This window comes from Hemitrygon akajei, chromosome 20 (genome assembly GCF_048418815.1).
Source record: "Hemitrygon akajei chromosome 20, sHemAka1.3, whole genome shotgun sequence".
Lineage (NCBI taxonomy): Eukaryota > Metazoa > Chordata > Chondrichthyes > Myliobatiformes > Dasyatidae > Hemitrygon > Hemitrygon akajei.
The window spans coordinates 26,467,609-26,490,079 of NC_133143.1; the positions used below are offsets into that span (position 1 = coordinate 26,467,609).

The 22,471-nt window shown below is 42.9% G+C and overlaps 1 long non-coding RNA gene across 1 annotated transcript; it reads left to right on the forward strand.

The window, feature by feature from the left end:
* Nucleotides 1–6,018: 6,018 nt before the first annotated feature.
* On the forward strand, nucleotides 6,019–20,124 carry LOC140713960 (uncharacterized). Its single transcript, XR_012095784.1, has 3 exons — nucleotides 6,019–6,076; nucleotides 19,612–19,790; nucleotides 19,994–20,124. It is a non-coding gene; the product is annotated as an uncharacterized lncRNA (long non-coding RNA).
* Nucleotides 20,125–22,471: the final 2,347 nt, after the last annotated feature.

The window sequence follows — 22,471 nt, forward strand, 5'->3', positions numbered from 1 at the left end:
ACCAATGGACTAATATCTCTACAGCCATTTCTTTTAAAATCCTTGAGTACAGGCCACCAGGAGCCAATGGACCTGATGAATTGACTTCCCTTATCAGTGTTACTGTTTTCCATACCTTATGCCTTATGATTGGGATTGTTACAAATTTCTGAGGTGGGCCCATGAATAGAGTCCCTGTTTCAGGCATTTGGTGTTGGTCTGCTCAATGTAGTTGACTGATTTAAAAAAAACTGTTCTTCCAATGAAATTGGAGGATTTTCCAGAGTCAGCATTGGTGATATCTTTCTAATGTCTTGAGGTGCCTACTATGGGTCATCCAAGTCTCAGACATATATGATTGAAGACAATCTTCCAAAGCCCATTTCCTAAATTAACCAAAGGCTTTGTTGGCACTGTAAAGGTTGTTGTTGTTCCCCTCCACGCCTTGTGGCACATTGGCACCTTTCCGTTCCACTATCATTTGTCTGTTTTTTATGAGGCCAAGTTACCAGCTCTGTGCTCAACCCAGCACAGATGGAAAACATGTGAGGAGCTGGCTGGATTCAAACCCAGGACCACTTACCTTGAAGTCTAGTGCTAATGCGACTACTCCACCAGCCAACATTGAAAGCAGTGGTGTGAAATTTTTTATTCATGTATACTTATGGCAAAAGGCACTCTTGAGATATGGGAAGTGGTCTCCATTTTCCTTAATTGCTGCAGGGAATCCTGTGACTAGTGGTGTGCCACGGGGATCAGTGCTGGGTTCATTGCTATTTGTCATCTATATCAATGATCTGGATGATAATGTGGTAAATTGGATCAGCAAATTTGCTGATGATACAAAGATTGGAGGTGTAGTGGACAGTGAAGAAGGTTTTCAAAGCTTGCAGAGGGATTTGGACCAGCTGGAAAAATGGGCTGAAAAATGGCGGATGGAGTTTAATACAGACAAATGTGAGGTATTGCACTTTGGAAGGAAAAACCAAGGTAAAACATGCAAGGTAAATGGTAGGGCACTGAGGAGTGCAGTAGAACAGAGGGATCTGGGAATACAGATACAAAATTCCCTAAAAGTGGCATCACATGTAGATAGGGTCGTAAAGAGAGCTTTTGGTACATTGGCCTTTATAAATCAAAGTACTGAGTATAAGAGTTGAAATGTTATATAAGAGGTTATATAAGACATTGGTGAGGCTAAATTTGGAGTATTGTGTGCAGTTTTGGTCTCCGAATTACAGGAATGTATTAATAAGGCTGAAAGAGTGCAGAGAAGGTTTACAAGGATGTTGCCAGGACTTGAGAAACTGAGTTATAGAAAAAGGTTGAACAGGTTAGGACTTTATTCCCTGAAGCGTAGGAGAATGAGGGGAGATTTGATAGAATTATATAAAATTATAATGGCAGCAGGCTTTTTCCAGTGAGGTTAGGGGAGAGAAAAAAAAACAGAGGTCATGGGTTAAGGGTGAAGGGGGAAAAATTTAAAGGGAACATTGGAGGGGGGCTTCTTCACACAGAGAGTGGTGGGAGTGTGGAATGAGCTGCCAGATGAAGTGGTAAATGCGGGCTCACTTTTAACATTTAAGAAAAACTTGAACAGGTACATGGATGAGAGGGGCATGGAGGGATATGGTCCAGGTGCAGGTCAGTGGGACTATGCAGAAAAATGTTTCAGCACAGCTAAGGAGGGCTGAAGGGCCTGTTTCTGTGCTGTAATGTTCTATGGTTCTATGGAAGTGTGTTGCAGCAAGGACGTTGAAAGAGGACCTTGATCATGCAGATATGAGTATAAAGCCTATTCTCTTGTCTGCTTTAAGAAAGAGTCAATGATGCCTTAAACCCCAGCCTCCAAGCATGAACTAATGCAAGTGCTGTCTGCATTCTGCAAGTTGATTATTGATATTTAGTTGATATAATTATGGCCCTTCAGCTGGATGATGATATAATCTAGCATATGCTAGTGCCAGGAATGAGGGTGTCACTTTCTTGTCTTATGCTTGTCTTTCTGATAAAACAGGTGTTCATTATATGAAGCCCTTGTTTCAAGAATTAGAAATCACTTCTCTACCAGTTCTTACCAATCATTCTTGATCAGAGTGGAATTCAAATCCTTGGTCACAGTATGGCTTGGTATTTCCTCTAAGAACTATTACTTTTAATCTGTAACAGTCTTTAAACATCTGTTCCCTTTGACAAAAAAAAGACAGGCTTGCATCTTACAGAAGAGTAGGGAAATTTAGCTGTCAAAACTTGCAGCACGGAACATTTAAACATTTTATCATTATTATGCAGTGTAATTTAAACCTAAAGCAATTACTGCAATAAATCAAATTAAGTCAGACTGGCGGAGATAGAACCATTTCTGGATTTATGTTATTTAGTGTCACAAAAAAAGATAAGTAAAACCAGAGACACATTTAATAGGAAATACATCAATACAAAATACAAAATACATTGAGTTTTCAGAAGATCCGACCTAAAAAATGCTACTATCATGCAAAGTGCAATTCGTCAATTTTCAACTTAAAGAACCTAAGTTTCTGCCTTACTTCATGTCTGATTTTCCTGATCCTGTTTCTTTGGAGTATTTCCATATGTTTGCTTGGTAAATGCATTGGTGACTTCTACTATGGAAATGGAGGAGATGTTACTACTGCCTATGTGCAGCCTTGTAGGAGACTTGCTCAGTCCTGTTTCCAAATCTAATCTAAGAGGGCCAAAACGACAAAAGGTCGATGCCAATGTTCCAAAGGAAGAGCTTGGGAGAAGACACAGCTCATTGCCTTGGATGCCAATAGAAGTGATGAATTTAGCCAAAAAGAAAGGGGAAAAATCTGAACAGCTTAGGAAGCTAGAAGCAAACAGCCCTTGAGGATTATAAGGAAGCCGAAAAGAGCTCAAGAGGGAATTAGGAAACAAAGGAGGGGCATGAAAAGTCCTAGGCAAGTCGGATTAAAAGGAATCCTAAGGTGGTCTGTGCATACATCAGGAGCAAGAGGATAATGGGGGAGGAGGTAGAACCATTCAAGGATAAACAGAGGAGGATGTGGGTGAGGTCCTGAATGAGCACATCAGTATTTACCGAAAAGGACATGGAATATAGGGAGATCACTGCCAAGCATATTGATATGTTAGGGCATTTCGAGGTAAAGGTAGTGTTTGGTCACTTAAAGAACATTAAGGTGGCTGTGTCCCCAGGGCCTGATGGGATATATCCAGGCTATTCAAAGAGCTAACTGAGCAATTTCTGGTGCTTTGACCAAGATCTTGATGTCCTTTCAAGCCACTGGCAAGGTCCCAGAAGTCGGGAGAGCAACTAATATTGTTCCATTATTCAATAAGGGAACTAGGGATAATCCTGGAAACTATAGACTGGTGAGTCTCACAACATCTGTAGTAGGGACGTTACTGGAGAGAATTCTTAGGGATAGGATTAATAACCATTTGGAAAACCATGGCCTAATTAGGGAAAGCTAGCATGGCTTTACTAACTCCGTTGAGTTTTTGATGAGCTGATGAGGATGATTGATGAAGGTAGAGCTGTGGATGTTGTTTACATGGATTTTGGCAAGGTCCCTCATGGGAGGCTCATCCAGAAGATTAAGAATCATGGGATCCAGGGTGACTTGGCCATTTGGATTCAGAACTGGCTTGCCCATAGAAGGCAGAGGATAGTGGTTGAAGGAACTTATTCTAGATGGAGGTCTGTGATTAGTGATGTTCCACATGCATCTGCACTGGGACTTCTGCTGTTTGCGTTGTATATAAATGACCTGGATGAAAATTTAGATGGGTGGATTAGTAACTTCACAGATGATACAAAGATTGGTGATGTTGTGGATAGTGTAAGAATACTGTCAAAGAATACAGCGGGATATGGATCAATTGCAGATATGGGTGGAGAAATGGCAAATGGAGCTTAAAGTGGTGAAGTGTTGCCCCTTGGTAGGTCAAATGTAAAGAGGCAGAGGAACAGAGCCAAAGGATCTTGGGGTACAAGTTCATAGCTCCCTGGAAGAAACTACACAGTTTGATAGTGTGGTTAAGAAGGCATATGGCATGCTTGCCTTTATTAGTTGAGGCACTGAGTTCAAAAGACGGGAAGTTATGTTGCAACTTTATAAAATTCTAGTTGGCCCACATCTAGAGTATTGCATACAATTCTGGTCACCCCAATACAGGAAGAATGTCAAAACATTGGACAGTATGCAAAAGAAGTTTTTACCAAGATATTGCATGGACTAGAGAACGTGCTATAACAAGAAGATGGACAAACTTGGCTTGTTTTCACTTGACGCTGAGGGGAGATCTGATAGAGGTTATAAGATTATGAAAGGCATAGACAGAGTAGAAAGACAGTATCTTTTTCCCAGGGTTGGAAATGTCTAATACCAGGGGACATGAATTTAACATGAGAGGGGGTAATTTGCAAGGAGATGTGAGGGGCAAGTTTTTGACACATTGAGTGTGGGTGCCTGGAATGCGCTGCTTGTGGTGCTGATAAAGGCAGATATATTAAGGTATTCTAAGGCACGTTCAGATAGGCATACGAAGGTGAGGAAAATGGAAGGATATGGACATTGTGTAGGCAGAAGAGATTCGTTTGGCATTTGATTACTAATTTGATTAGTTCAGCACAGCGTTGTGAGCCCAAGGGCCTGTTCCTCTGTGCTACTGTTCCGTGCTCTGTTTCCTAGCTTTGGAGCGCCTATCTTCACCACAATAGCCGGGATGTTGTCTGGGGCCAGAGCCTTTGTTCTCTCCAGTGCATTTAGATATTTCTTGAAATCGCATGCAACAAACTGGATTGAGCAAAGACCGTTCACAATCTCCTTGCCCTCTTGTGTTCCCTTTGTGCCTCCACAGCTCACTTCACCAGTCTCTTGAACTTTGACCTTTAATTTTCTTTGTATTAATACACTATCCAGTTGTTTGCTGTTTAACTTCAAATTCCAAGTGTAAATAGCTTCAGAGGTCTTGACACACCATTTATGTATGGAAACCATGGAAAAGAACCAAAACATGTATTGGTTTATTACAGACATTCCACAACCCCCATAGAGTGCACGCAAACTGTCAATCCTGGTTACAGATAGGCATAAAATATTCCAGAAATGTGGGCCACTGCACTGATTCAAGGTTCTCTGTGTCCTTTACAGAGATGGGCCACAACAGATGTCATTGGCATGGGTTAACACAGCTGATAACCAGAGTTTCTGGGTTGGGCCAGGCTGTTAGGTATGGGCAGAACTTTTCTTGCAGACACATGTTGTTATAATTAATGCAATAACCAATCATTCTCTTCATCATTGTCATTATCAGCTTCATTAAAAGACTGTAGACCATTAGACATAATGCAGAAATAGGCCATTTAGCCCATCAGCTATGCTCCACCATTTGATCTTGGCTGATTTATTTTTCATCTCAATCCCGTTCTTCTGCCTTCTCTCATAATTTTTGACCCCCTTACTAATCAAGAAGTTATCAACCTCCACCTTAAGTATACCCAATGATTGGATCTCCACGCCCTCCGGCTAAAGAAATTTATCTTCAACTGTGTTCCAAAGGTATCTGACATTAGGCAAAAAAAAAGAGGACCACAATATTCTCTTAGTGGAAGGAGCCCACTTTGTCCAGACATTCATCAGGATATAAATCCTCAGTCAAACTCAAGATATGTGGCTCATCTTCATATATGCAAATAAAACATTCCTCATTTTGAGCTTTCTTGGTGTCTGCAACTGAGTCCCAAACCAGGAAGACAAGCTATGAAGAAAGCCCCAGTGTTTGAGAGAATTGGGGTGGAGGTTATCTGATCATCTGACTGCAAAAATAAGACCAATGCAATGTGCAATTCAGTGGTGGGAGGGACTGCTGTAATCCGAGAGTGCGGAACTCTCAGTCAGACTTTGCCAAGCATTCAAACCGTCCATACCAACCTATAACCCAGAGGAACTGGTGAGTTGTTTTTTTGCTTTGACTTGGTCAGAACAATCCAGCAAAAGGTAACTTATATAGTTTTCTGGGTTTCCTTCTGCAGTGCTGCCCTTACAACCAGAGAGTACGTATCAGCCACTTTCTTCCAGTACAAGGGAAAGTAAGTGCTATTATTTTCATAACCGTATAGCTTACTCAGATGCTGGAGAACCACAAGCGTTAGTCCTTGCTCCTGTCCATGAGGTAATGCTGTTGAATTATCTGGTACCAGATATGCAATGCCCCAAGCACCCAAGAGAGAACGTTAACCATATCCTGAAAAATATGAATATTCTAAAGAATGTCAGCAGCCACATCTGTTCCATACTCAGTGAATTCAGCTAAAAAGTCATGGTGATTTTTGTTTGAGTTTTGTCTTAACATTGTTGGCAGAAAGTTGGCTCTGTATTGCATCTGTATTGCCAGCTGAAGAGTTGCAGTGGAGGATGAGTGAGGGGGAAGGGAGGAAGTTCTACTCAGCAGGCTAAAAGAATGTAATTATCTCAGCTTTCGCTTGTCTAATATCCCAGTCCAGCTTTTCAAGCAGAGAATGGCAAGCAAATATTGCTGGTATAATCAATCTTTCTGCTGGACTTGTCATCACCACCTTATTCTGCAGTTACACAAATGATGATAGTAATGTCCTTGGAATGACATTCATCTCACGGCTCTGGCCAATTCCTCCATCTGCAGATGGGATCATCCCAACTTCTCCACTCAGGTCTTCAGTCATCATATGCTGACCAGTTCTTAACTTGTATCATGTTCCTTGTGAACAGTTCTAAAAAGTAATTCAAAAGCTACTGAAGATTAAACATAGTAAGCTTTTTTTTTACAAAAATCACAACATTATTTCTTTGTACATAAGGGGAAATATATTTAAATGAATTTAATTCAATCAAAAATGTTAATGTAAATTGCACCTCACATTTTCTCTGGCAGAAGTTCATTCAAATAATTGGATGTGCATCATATAACCTGTGCTAGATTGTGCTCCACCACTGGACCCTATGAGAAATACAATTGGGAAACCACCATTTCCCATCTGCGTAGAAAGTTCGTACTTCATACACAGAGGTGGAGTCTCAAACATTTGCAGAAATACAGAGGTAAATTACTGGCACGTCAGTGGTAGATTCAGGACAATGTTATCAGCAAGTATCATGCAGCTTCAGGAATGGCTGTTATGGTGGTGCAGTGAACCAAGAGTGAAGAGATCTGGAACAGTAAATTGAACAACCACAGTAATGAGACTTTAGCACAGCCTCCAGAAGCCAAGCCATCGGGCTGGATCACGTTAGACCAGATATCATCCCATCATATTTTCCCTGCATTTGTGCTTGCATTTTACAGCTCCAATGCAATGTCAGTGTTGCTGCAGGGCTAAGGTTGCAAGGTAGAGCAGGCTCCAAGCATTGGAGGCCAGAGATAACAGAAAACAACCCGAACAGAGAGTGCTATCCCATTCAGCCAGATACGCCAAGTAATGACTCACCTTGGTTTCCTCCATCACAGACACCAGTTTTCATTTAATTTGCTTCACTCCACATGCTACCAAAAGAAACTGAGACTGCTTGGTAAATCAGAGCAATTGGACCAGATACATCCTAATTGCAGTTCTGAGGACTTACATTGGGAACTAACAGTCCCCTATCTAAGCTATTCCAATGCATTCATAGCATTGGCACGTACCCAATCATATGGAAAATTGCCCAGGTGTGTTCTGTTCACAGAAGTAGGATAAATCCAAGATGGTTAATTTGATCATTAACAAAATGATAGAAGGTGTTATCACACAGTACTTACTCACTAACGATCTATTCACTTACACTCAGTTTGGATTAGTAACTCTGCCTCCACCATTCCCGCAAGCAGTGCTCTCCAGATAATTACCATCCTTTCAGTTAAATATCCTTTGCAGGTCCCTAAATGTAAGTCTTCTAGTTTTATTCATCTCCGATAATAGGAAAGAAAGTTTCTTGCTTTCAACTTGATCTATCCCCTCAGAAATTTATATACATCAGTCATGCCCCACTTAACTTCCACTGCTCCATGAAAAGCAGCCCTTCCCTCTCCAGTCTCTCCTTGTAACTAAAACAGTCCATCCCTAGCAAAGCCCTATAGAATCTCTTCTGCACCATCTCCAGTACTGTCACATCTTTTCTATAGTGTGGAACCAGAAATACACACCGAACTCCAGCTGAAGTCTGACCAAGCTTTAATCAATTTGCAGGATAACCTCTTGCATTGCTCTTGTATTCAGAGGAATAACTAATGAAAGCCAGGATCTAAGGTGCTTTCTTAACTTCATCATTACCTGCGCTGCCACCTTCAATGACTTTGGACTTGCACACCAAGGTTTCTCTGTTCCTTGGTATTCCCTAGGGCCTTACCGTTCATGGTATACACCGTTGCACAATTCAGCCCCAAAATGCACCACTTCATATTTATCAGTTAAACTCCATCTGCCATTCTTTAGCCTAATTCACTATCCCACTGCTACCACCCTGTAGCCTAGGACCACTCACGATACATCAACAACTCCACCAATCTTCATGTAATCTGAACTCCATGCCTCTAAGTACTAACCACCGACTAGTGAGAAACAATGGCATTACTATTATTTCTGCTCTCATCCCCTCTTCTCCCAGAACATGCACAGAGTTACTGTTCTTTTTACCTCCCACCCTACTAACATTCACATTCAATGTATCATCCTTTGCAATTTTTCCTCCTTCAGCCATATTCCATCAGCAAATATATCTTCCCTTCCTCTTCCATTTCAGTATTTCGGAAAGACCTTTGCCAATCACTGGTTCATTCTTCAATACCTTGCAGCTTTTTCCCAATGAAGAGACAGAGCATTTATCCTGTCACTTCTTCCCTCCCACCATCCAAAGATCCAAGCAGTGGTTCCAAGTGAAGCAGGGGTTCCGTTGAATGTCTTCAAGCCTAATGTACTTGGCCATGCACTTTAGTAGAAGGAATAAATATGTAGACTAAATGGGGAACAAATTCAGAATTTGGAGGAGCAAAGGCACTTGGGAGTCCTCGTGCAAGTTGACTTGCAGGTTGAGTTGGTAGTAAGGAAGGCAAATGCAATGTTAACATTCATTTTGAGAGGACTAGAATATAAAAGCAAGGATGTAATTCTGAGGCTTTTTAAGGCATTCGTCAGACCATGTTTAGAGCATCGACAGCAGTTTTGGGCCCGTTATCTAAGAAAGCACATGCTTGCATTGGAGAGGGTCCAGAGGAGTTTACGAGAATGATCCTGGGAATGAAAGGATCAACATTTGATGGGCGTTGTCCTGTATTTGCTGGAGTTTAGAAGAAAGAGAGGGACCTCATTGGAACCTACCAAATATTGAAAGGCTTAGATAGAGTGGACATGGAGAGGATGTTTCCATTAGTGGGTGTGTCTAGGCCCAAAGGGCACAGCCTCAGAATAAGAGCATGTACCTTTGGAACAGAGATGAGGAAGAACTCCTTTAGCCAAAGGGTGGAGAATCTGTGAACTCATGCCACAGACAGTTATGGCAGCCAAGTCATTTGGTTTATTTAAAGCAGAGGCTTACAGGCTCCTGATTAGAAAGAGCCTCAAAGGCTACAGAGAGATGGCAGGAGAATGGGGTTGAGTGGGATAATAAATCAGCCATGCTCAAATGACAGAGCAGACTCAATGAGCCGTTTGCTCCTCTGTCTAATGGTCTTACTTAATTTTCCACAATGTGGTCTCTTCTACATTTCAGAAACTAAATGATTGATCATTTTGTACAGTGTCTGCATAGTCTACAGGAGTATTCTTGAGCTACTTGTGAAGAGACTTTGATGTTCCTGTTGCTTGTCCCTTTAATTCTCTTTCCTGCTTCTCGTCTGACAATCCATCCAATATACTGTTATCCTCTACTATCATATAACCCACAAAATGAGCCTTGCAATGGCCAACCAATGTTAATCTTTCAGCGTAATAGAACTTAATTTTTCAATCTGTGCTGAGAAAGATTGCAACTATAAGAGCCAAGTGAAGTCCTCCCAAGTGTGATTGGTATGAGATCTGTCACAGCACTTTAGTGAGATTCTTTTGGCATCTGCCTTCGTATTTCGAAAATGATTCCAGCTACAAAAGGAAATGTTACTCAGGAACTAGCAGTGAATGCCCATTTGTTAATTGCTCCATAGAAGGCACTTGAAGCAAATGATATTTTGAAACTTGTTCACTGTGTGGGCAGAAATTTATTCATCTCCAGCCCAAATTTCAGAGAAATTCTGCCTAATGTACCTCTTGGACACAATGAAAATCACTCAACTAATTCTAATCAATTCTTTTCCACAGAGAGAGCCTGGTACATTAAATGCATTTTATAATGGCCTACTTTCTCACTGACAGTATTACCTAAGCACTTAGGAAATACATTGTGACACCCTATAAGCATGACATTCTTCCTAAAATAGCATGATTTCAGAACGTTCTCTTCAACATCTTCTCTTTTTCATGCATTGCCTGATTATTTCAAGCAGATTATTGCACAGTGTTATCCGGTATGCTACAAAAGTGGGGCCAGCAACAATTTAACTATACACCTCCCCTAGTTACACCCGAAGCTCCACATCATTGTTAATTTACAGCAGGAGTCCAGAAGTACTGGCCATGACATCGGTCACTGTCACCAAGCCCACTGAAAATTGGTTTTGTTTTCCTACAATTCCAATGGACAGGGTGTGAAATGTGCCTCTAAATCACTATTAACCCAGTTTAAGGTTTTATTGTGAAACAGTTTTATATTCATATAATGTGGAAAAAATGACCAGGATTTTGACTGGCATCTGTTATAACTAGAAGTGTCTTGTTGGTGCAGGTTTACGGTTAATCTTCCTGCGAAACACTTTCCGTTTGTCTGCTCTCTGTGTGTTGGAGGATAGTGACAATCAACAGTGGCGGTACCATAAAGTGAATTCACAAGTTTGCGAAGGTGACCAACTTTTGTTGTTTACGTCAGATACGGTGTAAAACCTTTGCTTGATCAGCCCTTCTTGAATACTTAAATTGCCAAATTTACCCTTTATCAGTTGAAATTCATCCTCCTTAATTTCCCAATCTGAAGGAAAACTAATGATCATTATCAGATTTTTCACTTTTATATATTAATCAGTGAACATCTTAGTCTCCATTTCACAAAACGTGGTAGGTGGGCCAGTCTGGAGAGTGAAGTTCCAACCAGGATCTTGTTGAATGGTGGAGCAGCTGTAACTAGTTTTATTCCTGTTTAAAATGTTCCTATGAGTAGATAGTATCTGCAAACAGATTGAACAGATTAGCAAACAGAATAAAGAGTGACTTGCTTATAGCTTTAGATGCAGGGGTCCCCAACCTGGGGTCCATGGACCCCTTGCTTAATGATATTGGTCCATTGCATTAAAAAGGTTTGGAAGCCCTGCTAGAATCGTAGAGACAGAGAGTAATACAGCATAGTAACAGGCTCTGCAGCCCGACTGCTCCACGCTGACCATAGCAACCTTCCTGCTCATCCCAGTTGACTGCATTTGGCCATAATCCTCCAAGCCCTTCCTCTCCACTTACCTGTTAAATATGTCATCTGTATCTGCCTCAGCCACTTCCTGGGGCAGCCCTTTCCAGGTTCTCACTTCTCTTTGTGTACAAAAGTTGTCTCTCAGATCTCTTTTAAATCTCTCCCCTTCCCTACAATTGAAGTCCGCCTCGTTGGTCTGTAGTTCTCTGGCCTGTACTTGTTACTCTTCCTGAACATAGGAAAACGTTAGCCACCTCCAGTCTCCAGAACATCACCAGTAGCTAATGACTAAGGAAATAACTCTATAAAGGCTTTGCGATTTCTCACTTGATCTCCCATAAGGTCCAGGGGTGCATTTGGACAAGCCCTGGGAATTTGAACATCGTGCAGAGCTTTAAGCCTGAAAACGCCCCCTTGCTCATAATATGCATAAATTCCAAGACTTCTCTAGTTATTACCCTCATTTCTTTAACATTCATGATATTCTCCTTAGTAAACATTGAGGAGAAATAGACATTAAAAACCTCAGTTGTCTCCTATGGCTCCACACATAGCAGCCCTGATGGTCTTTAAGGGGACCTAGTCACATTTTTACTGTCAACAAAACTGAAGAACTTCTTGTATTATCTTTAACCCTAACCCTGTCTGCCAAATCCATCTTACACCTTCTTTTGTCCTCCAGAATTCCCTCTTAAGTCTGCTCTTAAAAAGTTTCTCTTCGTTGAGGGATTTATATGTATCCAGCTGACTAAAAGCAATGTACACTTCCTTCTTTTTCCTGACCAGAAACTTGATAACTTTTACAGGCCAAGGTTCCCTGGACATGGCATGTTTACCCTTCACCTTAACTGAAAAATGCTGCCCCTGGACTCTTGATATAACCCTTTTAAAGGCATCCCATTTGCCAGCTGTTCCTTTATCTTTAAGTAGAGTCAGCTAGATCCTGCCTAATGCCCCCAAAGGTGGCCCTGCTTCTGTTCATGAATAGCCTGTGGATCTGTGCTGTATTTTCCCAGAACTATTTTAAAACTAATAGAATTGTGGTCACAGGACCCTAAGTGCTCCCCAACTGCCACCCAGTTACTCAGTCGACCTCGTTCCCAAAGAGGAAATCCAAGATTGCGTACATCATCAGCCATATGGGATCCCTTGGCTTGTGCATCTGCCATATGGGATAACAGACCAGAGGTTTGTTCCTCCTTCCCCTCCTTTGTTGCTGGAATGAGGAGAGCCTTCGAACAACCCATTCGCAGTAAAGATGCTGCCAAACATTTGCTGACTCTTTGTCAGGGTTCGTGAAGTACAGCAAGGTACTCCATCGAGTTCCGAACCTTAGCCACAGGCTCAGGGTGGAATGACGAGGCCCTGCGGGAGGTGTTTCGACAGGGCCTCTTGGACAAGATAAAGGATGAACTGGCAGCGAGGGACGACACGGACTGTCTGGTCTCTCTGATCTCGCTAGCCACTAGATTAGATAATCGATTTCAAGAGCGGCTGAGAGAAAGAACCAGTCGCCCCATTCCTTGGGAAAGCCCACGGTCCACCTTATCAGTCCCAACCAGCCTGCTTTCCCCAGCCGCTCCGAGTGTAGCTCCTGTTCTGACCGTCCCCACCACCCTGGGGGAGGAACTGATGCAGCCAGGACGGAACCAGCTCTCCCCGGCCGCTCCGAGTGTAGCTCCTGTTCTGACCATCCCCACCACCCTGGGGGAGGAACTGATGCAGCCGGGACGGAACCGGCTCTCCCCGTCCGAACGACTTCGGAGGTGGAGAGCTGGGGATTGTTTCCATTGTGGCCAGCCAGGACATTTCCAGGATACCTGCCCTCAGCGGCCAAAAGGGAGGGCACCAGTGAAAAAAAGAGGTCACTAGGTGAGCCGGACGATACTCCCTTCAGCCCCCCAGACTCGGATGCAGATCCCGGCTACTGTAAACTACCAACGACAGTGTCTGTCCCTATCCACTCTGGTTGATTCCAGTGCCGAGGGCAACCTGCTGGACAAAGACATAGCCTCCCAGGCTGGAATACCTCGCAAGCCGCTAACTCCCCCCCCCCCCCCCCCCACCCCGGGAGTGATTAGCGCTCCTGAAAAGACACTTTTGGTGGCCGTCCATGGAGGCGGATACCCGTTCCTATGTCTCGGCATGTTCCATTTGTGCCCAGGGAAATGCCTCTCATCGGCCACCTGTGGGGTTACTTCATCCTCTACGTGTTCCTGGTCATCCCTGGTCGCACATCGCCCTGGACTTCGTCACCAGTCTACCCCCTTCACATGGGAACACCACCGTACTCACCGTGGTAGACCAGTTCTCCAAGGCGGTGCACTTCGTAGCCCTCCCTAAACACCCTTCCTCTCAAGAAACTGCAGATCTTCTCATCCGCCACATCTTCCGCCTCTACGGAAGCCCTGCAGACATCATCTCCGATCGTGGTCCCCAGTTCATCTCACAGGTATGGAAGGCTTTCTGTCAAGTGCATCGGTCAGCCTGTCATCCGGCTTCCATCCCGAGACGAACGGGCAGATGGAACGGGTCAACTAAGACCTGGAGCGACCACCTCCCATGGGTTGAGTACGCCCACAACTCTCTGGTGAGCTATGCCATTGGAAGATCTCCATTCGAGTGTTCCCTGGGGTACCAACCCCCGCTGCTCCCCGCGCAAGAAGAGGAGATTGCAGTACTGTCGGTTCAGGACCATATCAATAGGTGCCTGAAGGTTTGAGACACGCACGGCTCTATTCAGATCAGCAAAATGCAATAAAAAGACAGCTGACTGACACCAGACTCCAGCACCTGAGTACCAACCAGGGGCAAATGGTGTGGCTTGCATCCAAGGACATCTCGCTCAAGAACGAGCATAGGAAACTCACCCCTCGCTTCCTGGGACCATTCAAGGTCAAAAGTGTTATCAATCCCACAGAGGTCCGCCTAAAACTGCCAGAATCTATGCATATCCACCCAACTTTTCATGTTTCCCAGCTAAAGCCAGCTTCCGTCAGCCCCTTGTCTCCCCCGGCTGAGACTCCCCCACCTGCCCGTATCATCGACAACCATCCAGCATACACCATCCAAAGACTACTGGATGTGCGTCATAGGGGCAGGGGTTTCCAATACCTGGTAGATTGAGAAGGGTACAGTCCAGAGAAGCATTCCTGGGTCCCTCGTTCCTTCATCCTAGACCCTTCGCTCATCCAGGATTTTCTTCGGGACCATCCAGACAGGCCTGGAGGATCGCCGGGAGGCTCCCGTTGAGGGAAGAGTACCGTCATGGTTCCTTCTGGCAATCCCCCACCTGGTTGTTTACCTCAGGAATTGGGCCTCAATCCCCTCGTTTAGTTTCCAATCATTCCCAGGTTCCACTAACTACACACACCTGCTTTGCATCAGCAAATGCAGTATAAAAACCCTGTGACCACAACCAGAAGCTGCCAGTTTGTTGGTCAACTCTGGTGTGAGTAATCTTGTTTCAGGGTTCTTAGGACTGCCAGTTCTAAGTCTAGCATTGCTCCCGGATACTGATTCCACACTTGCAATGTCAAGAATGCCTCCCGACTCTGCCTCCATGCCCGTGTTCTGCACTTGCCTTGCTCGTGTAACAAAGCACTGCTGTTATGTTCTCCCTTATTGAAAAGGCAACCTCAGTACCCATCAAACTCCTACCTGTTCTTTTGTCATGCCTAAAACGTTGAGCTGTCAGTTCTACCTTTCTCTCAGTAAAAGCAAATTTCCCCACTGGGATATTGGCCCCCTCTGGTTAAGTGCAATGTGCCCTTCTCGTACAGATTGCCTCTACCCCAGAAGATGATCCAAGAACCTCAGTTCCTTCCCCCTGCACCAAAACTTCAGGCACACATTCATCTGGTCTATCGTTCTATTGCTGGACTCACTAGAACTTGGCACCAGGAGTAATCCAGAGAATACTACCCACAAGGTTCTGCATTTTAACTCCTTGTCCGACTTCCTATACTCAGCTTTCTAACCTATCAGCACAATCTTACTTTAAGAGTGGTTCACCTGCATCCATATTTGACAGTTCTGTTCAGGACTTTCAGGACTCTGAACTCATTAACCCATTCTTTGGCCCCATTTTTCTCTACTGACACCAATGTTCTGCTAGCAAAATGCAGTTTAGTTACAGAATTTTAGCAGGCCATGTCACTATAGATGAGCACATATTTAGATTATTCATATTAGATGATCATGGTCTGCATTTTCTGCTGACCATTAACTTGACTGATCAAAGATGTACTCCAAAGTCCATTGTTTCTTGTAAATGGCTCTGGGTGTGATTTTACTTTGGGATGGTGGCTTCCAGCACATCAACAAGGCCTAGTTTCGTACAAGACTTCTGCAAGTATTTAGTGGCAGCCAAACTCCCAGACATCTTTGACACCCTCTGCCCAGGACCACTGGCTGTAAAAGCAGTTAGTGAGATTGATAGTTTGTGAATGCCTTTACAGGTGTCCCCCGCTGTACACCACTTCGCTTTTTACAAAAGACCTACATTAGTAACCTATTTTCACATTACAAAGAGGATTTTCGCTTTTACGAAGATTTTTCCCATATAAGTTAATGGTTCTTCGCTTTATGCCATCTCAGCTTAAGAAAGCTTTCATAGGAACGCTCTACCTTTGTAAAGGGGTGGGCAGCTGTATATTCAAAACCAAGTTAAGAATGAAAAGCACCATTTAAGAGTATTTTTCAAATTTGAACCACGAAGAATACCAAATCACTATTTTTCCAAAAATCATTCAAAACAACTGTATTAAATTAAATGCAGAATAGATCCAGTAGTGAGTTCAAGTACCCCAGTCCAATTGATTAGATGAGAAAGAGGTAGGACTTGCAGTTATGATGAGTCCAGACATCAGTAGTGAAGATCTGGCAGGAGATGGAAGTTTTCTGTATAACACATAGGTAGCCAAATGTAATTCATGTACAGGCCAGGACTTTCCTTTCTCTCGCTTGCCAGTCCCTATATTTTAGGCCAGCCTGTATAGGCAGAAAATCACAACCTGGCAAAAGCAAGAGTAATAAATTCTGGCCAAAAAGAAAGATAAATCAACTATCTTAAAAGTAACAGAAAAGCAAAAATAATTGCAACTGCTGGAAATGTGAGTTCTGAAATACTCAGCAAGATTGGCAGCATCCGCAGAGAGAGAGACAGCTTTTTTTCTGGTTAATGGTGCCCTTCATCAGAACTACTGTGCACATTGTGACCCTTTGCTCTTTTCTACAGCTGAGCTAATGAATTCTGGCAGGTTGTTTTAACATGAGGTCATGATAGCCAAGCTCAATCTGTCATCAGATATTGTTCAGTACAAATGTGCTCAAGAGACAGGATGATCTATTGCTTTTCATATGCTTCCAGCAGGAGATATCTTCTATTCATTTTATGATATTTGTTTGTCTTGGTACATACTTAGTCCATTTTTTAATTGGCCCTCCTGCAGTTAATTTTATGCTTTTAACATTCATTTGTATTTTAATAAGGTCAATGAATGGAATTCATTACTAATTAATTCACCTCTTTAAGTAGAAACAGTTCTAATATATGACAAGCAGAAACACGATTCTGTCCTCAACTAGGACTGTAGGACTACATTGCTATATTTTAAAAAAATATTAAGATTGAGGCTCAAAATCTGACCTTAGGCTTGGAATCAGACTGCTCAAATTAACATTTCTAAATTATGTTAAAATATGATACGCAAACAGCTGCAACATTCTCTTCGGGTCAATTATTAAATGTGTCTTAAATAAGTGTCAAAGGGTAACTTGCTGTGGAAGGCCTTGCAGAAATAGCCTTCAGATAGTGAGCCACTGGGGCCTTTCTCTGTCATTTCTCATCCAGTCTGTTCCTATAATATGTTGCAGATTTAGATAATTATGCCTTGTTGCAGCATTGCAATTATCTTACCAAGTAACATATAGTATAAGCTTTGCCTTAACTTTCATTTAGCGAACATATCACATCGAAAATTAATTTCTTATTAAGGAAACGTTTTCCACAGCAATCCCAAGACAAAACCAATTGTAGTTGAATGATTAAACTCCTAGATCATGCTCTCAATCATCTCTCTCTCATTACCTACTTTCCCCATACCATGTAGCCCTACTTATTTGTTGGTAATAACTTGCATTTCTTTTTTCAGCATGATTATGCTAATAATGGTGGGAAGGTGACACTTAAAGGTTTGATAGCCATTTCATGACACCTGGCATTGCTTCATTCTCTCAAAGGGTGCAGATTCAGGACAGTGGAGTTTACGATCCTCACAGTGCAACAGCCTGGCTGTATGAAAAATAGTATCATATTCCATGCTTACTTATATCCAGTTCAACCCAGGTGAAGGACTGCGGTGTAGGTAAAACATTGGTCTTTTGCCTGTCACTCAGAAAAATGCAACAAGTCAGACCTTTTGAACTTCTTCATCTCTTGAAACAGGAGAGAGTAGAGAAAGAATGGAGGGGGAGGGAGAGGGAAAATACAGATACAGGGATATATATGTAGAAAGGGAGAGAGACAGAGATAAATAGATAAAGAGAAGAAGAGAGAGGGGCAGAGAGAGTGCTGGACTATTAAGTCCAATTGATATCTGATTTTCAATAGCATCATTATTTTGGCAGGGGAAAAATCCTCTTAAGTTTGTCAGTGAGATATTTAATTTTAATGGCATGTAACGTTTCAGCAATAAAGATTAATCAATATATTGTTAATGGCTTTATGAATTCAACGAGAAGCCTAAGAATTCAGTTAGTTTCCTTAAGGTACTGTTAAACCTTGGGTCTTTACTTTTAATGAATATTACAGTTTGGGAATGGGAATTAATCCTGAGGATTTTAATTGGTATCTAAAAACCCAACACGTACTCAATTGCATCCTTTTGTAATATTCACCATTGGAAATATTGGAAGATTGTATTTGGCAACCCATTACCCTTCTCAATTCATTTAAGTGTAGTGAGACCATTGAACATTCAGACTCCAAATTAATGAAGCATTGACCTTAAACTGGCTTCTAGCAGTTGTTTCAAATACTAATGATTTGAAAACAGAGCAGGTGCAGTTATTAATAGCAATCTCCTGATGATATTAGATCAGTTGGACCTGAAAGATGAAATTTGCTTCATATTGCTTAGCAATAAGCTGATTATTACACACATGATTTTGTTGTCATTTTAGTTATCATTGATTTTGGATAGTTTGGCATCCATATATTTGTAATCCTAGAGAATTTTATCTTCGGTTATTCTGTGAAAAGGAGCATTAATTTATTGCTGCCAATGGGGATTAGATGGTCCAAGCAAGACCATCAGCCAAGGTCAGAGAGAGGTCAGGTTCTTCATCAAAAAGGAAAGAACCATGGACACTCGCCAGATCTCTTCATTCAGCTGAAACCAAAAATCAAGCCAAGTTCATGGAATTGTTGGCATCCTCACGGGGTTCTTGTCAGAATGCAGCAACTGTCAATATTAAGGGTGCTCAAGCACGTGACTGAGTGAAAAACAGAGCATGATGAGAGTAGAGATTAAAGAGCAGCAAACGGAGTCAAGCCCTGCCTGCTCCATACAGACTGAAGCATTTCTATCATTATCATGTTAAGCTGTTTTTATATGATTGTGTAAATAATGTCCTTTTGCCACCACCTCGTCATTAAAAACCAAGGCCAGATGCCTACCCTAAATCTACTTAAGCTCCTGTTTAGATCCCGGACAGCCACAGTGCAGAATAGTTCACTGAGCGACTACATTTCTCCTACCCCATCAACTTTAATGACATCCATTTAACCTTGCCGTCATTGAACACTCCTGCTGACTTGAAGTGGAGAGGGGCATGGCTGGTGAATCTGCCTTCTCACCCTCAAATTACTTCCTCATCAAGGACACCACAAAACCAGTGGGTGCACATAAGTGGATTCTGGACAGTCATCTGTCATTGTTGAGGGACTTTAATATAGATGGGAATATTGAGATAACCCAATGAAAATTTGTTGGCTCAGATACTGCTTTATTTCATTGATACCTACCCACAGTATAAGTGTATTGTATATCTTCCCAGTTAAACTAGGCTGAGCTATAGTGAAGGTATTTCTATCTTTAATATCTCTATTTTTCCCTTTCAGGGTTCTTTTGAAGACCCTGACCTGGAGTTACACACTGACTATGATTCTTTGCGGGAATGAGACCCGCTCTCGGGGTCTCACGACTGGCCACAATTCGATATACCAAGGACGCAGCCTAGAAGACTAGCGCGCCTTCAGAGTTTCGGGATTTCATGGTTCTGGAGGCAGGCTGACTCGAGGTCAGTGCCACCACCTCGTATGTCGTGGGAATGCAGTGAAGGTCGAAAGCAGCAAGCTGGCCGTGTGCCCAGAGACCCGAGTTCTTTGGGCACAGAGCTCGGAAACAGCGACGTAACAGACTTTTAACATCGTAAATCAGCGAGTTGTTTGTTATGTCTCCCCTCTCGCTGTGAAAACTGAGACGCCTGTTTCTCTCTTATAGGGAGAGAGCCAGCCTGTGGTATGTCGAATACCGGGTAAACGAGTCGTCTTTGGAGTACTACAAGTCTGTGACTTTATTGATGCTTTGCTGCACGCTTGAGAGCTTGGTGGAGGGTGCCGATGCTTTTTTTTTCTGGGTGGGGAGGGGGGTATCGTTGCTTTGCTGGTGCTTACACATGGGAGGGGGGAGCTGGGGGGGCTTTGGGGTTCTAACATTTATCTGTCATTCTTTCTTCGGGGCACTCCTCTTTTTTCATGGATGGTTGCAAACAAAAAGAACTTCAGGATGCATATTGTGTACATTTCTCTGATGTTAAATGAACCTTTGAAACCTTTGAAGTGGCTGATTGCAGGTCAGTCAAAACATTGAATTTGTGAGATACACATACACCTGTATCCATAGAGATAATCCCAGGTAATATAGCTACCCAATGGCTGGTTACTTACCAGGTAGGCATTAGTGGAGAGGTCACTACCATACTAGAAATGACTGCTGGCCTCTTGTTGTGCAGGCCCGTGCAGATTCAGTACTCAACGTCTCCACATTGCAAGTAACATAGGCTCATCCATATTACAATTCCCTGCTGCTGAACTGTCAATTGTTAAGACAAATTTTGGTAACAACCAAGTCTTCATTTTATATTCATTAACTTAATAAGGCAACTGTTACTGTGGTATGATTGTGTAGAGGTGATAGGCTGACATATCTGCTGCCAAGTTGGAATAAACTGACTCAGACTCTAATAATGAAAATAATAAATAAAGGTCCTCTTTAAAACCTGCCTTATTCTGCTCCTGTAATCTTTGTTTGGCTAAATGTGAATTTGTTTTGTTTTGCACTATGAAGGTCCTCAGGATGTATCCCGCATGTTAGACGCAGTATAATATCTTGTTGACACAAAAAAGTGCCTTTCATAGAACTTAGAAATATACAGCACATTACAGGCCCTTTGGCCCACAATGTTGTAAAGACCATGTAACCTACTCTAGAAACTGCCTTGAACTTTCCTAGCGTATAGCCCTCTATTTTTCTAAGCTCCATGTACCTAAGAGGCTCTTAAAAGACCCTATTGTATCTGCTTCCACCACCATCACCAGCAGTGCATTCCACACACCCACACCCTCTGTATGAAAAATTTAACCCTGACGTCCCCTCGGTACCTATTCCCAAGCACCTTAAAAGTATGCCCCCTTGTGTTAGCCATTTCAGCCCTAGGAAGAAGCCTCTGACTATCCACATGATCAATACCCCTCATCATCCTGTACATCTCTATCAGGGCACCTCTCATCCTTTCGAAGTATATCCCTTCAAGTTTCACCTGTCAAGGTAGATTCATGGTCTGTACTGCAGTGCCAGCTTTTAGAACTGAATAGAACAAACTGTGCTTTGTTCCCTGCTCTCCACTCCCTCCGCACTAATCCCAACCTCACTATAAAACCTGCTGATAAGGGGGGAGCTGTTGTTGTCTGGCGTACTGAACTCGACCTGGCCGAGGCACAGCGACAACTCTCTGATACCTCCTCTTATTTACCCCTTGATCATGACCCCACTAAGGAGCACCAGGCCATTCTCTCCTATACCATCACCAACCTTATCAGCTCTGGGGATCTCCCATCCACTGCCACCAACCTCATAGTTCCCACACCCCACACTTCCTGTTTCTACCTCCTACCCAAGATCCACAAACCTGCCTGTCCAGGTAGACCCATTGTCTCAGCTTGCTCCTGCCCCACTGAACTCATTTCTGCATACCTTGACACTGTCTTATCCCCCCTTGTTCAATCTCTTCCCACCTATGTTCGTGACACTTCTCATGCTTTGAATTTTTTCAATGATTTTAAGTTCCCTGGCCCCCACCGTCTTATTTTCACCATGGACATCCAGTCCCTATATACCTCCATCCCCCACCGAGATGGTCTCAAAGCTCTTCGCTTTTTTTTGGATTCCAGACCTAACCAATTCACCTCTACCACCACTCTCCTCCGTCTAGCAGAATTAGTTCTTCCTCTCAATAATTTCTCCTTTGACTCCTCCCACTTCCTCCAAACCAAGGGTGTAGCCATGGGCACCCGTATGGGTCCCAGTTATGCCTGCCTTTTTGTTGGCTTTGTGCAACAGTCCATGTTCCAAGTCTATACCGGTATCCATCTCCCTCTTTTCCTTCGCTACATCGACGACTGCATTGGTGCTGCCTCCTGAACGCATGCTGAGCTCGTCGACTTCATTAACTTTGCCTCCAACTTTCACCCTGCCCTCAAATTTACCTGGTCCATTTCCGACACCTCCCTCCCCTTTCTTGATCTTTCTGTCTCCATCTCTAGAGACGGCCTATCTACTGATATCTACTATAAGCCTACAGACTCTCACAGCTACCTGGACTATTCCTCTTCCCACCCTGTCTCTTGCAAAAATGCTATCCCCTTCTCACAATTCCTCTGTCTCCGCCACATCTGCTCTCAGGATGAGGCTTTTCATTCC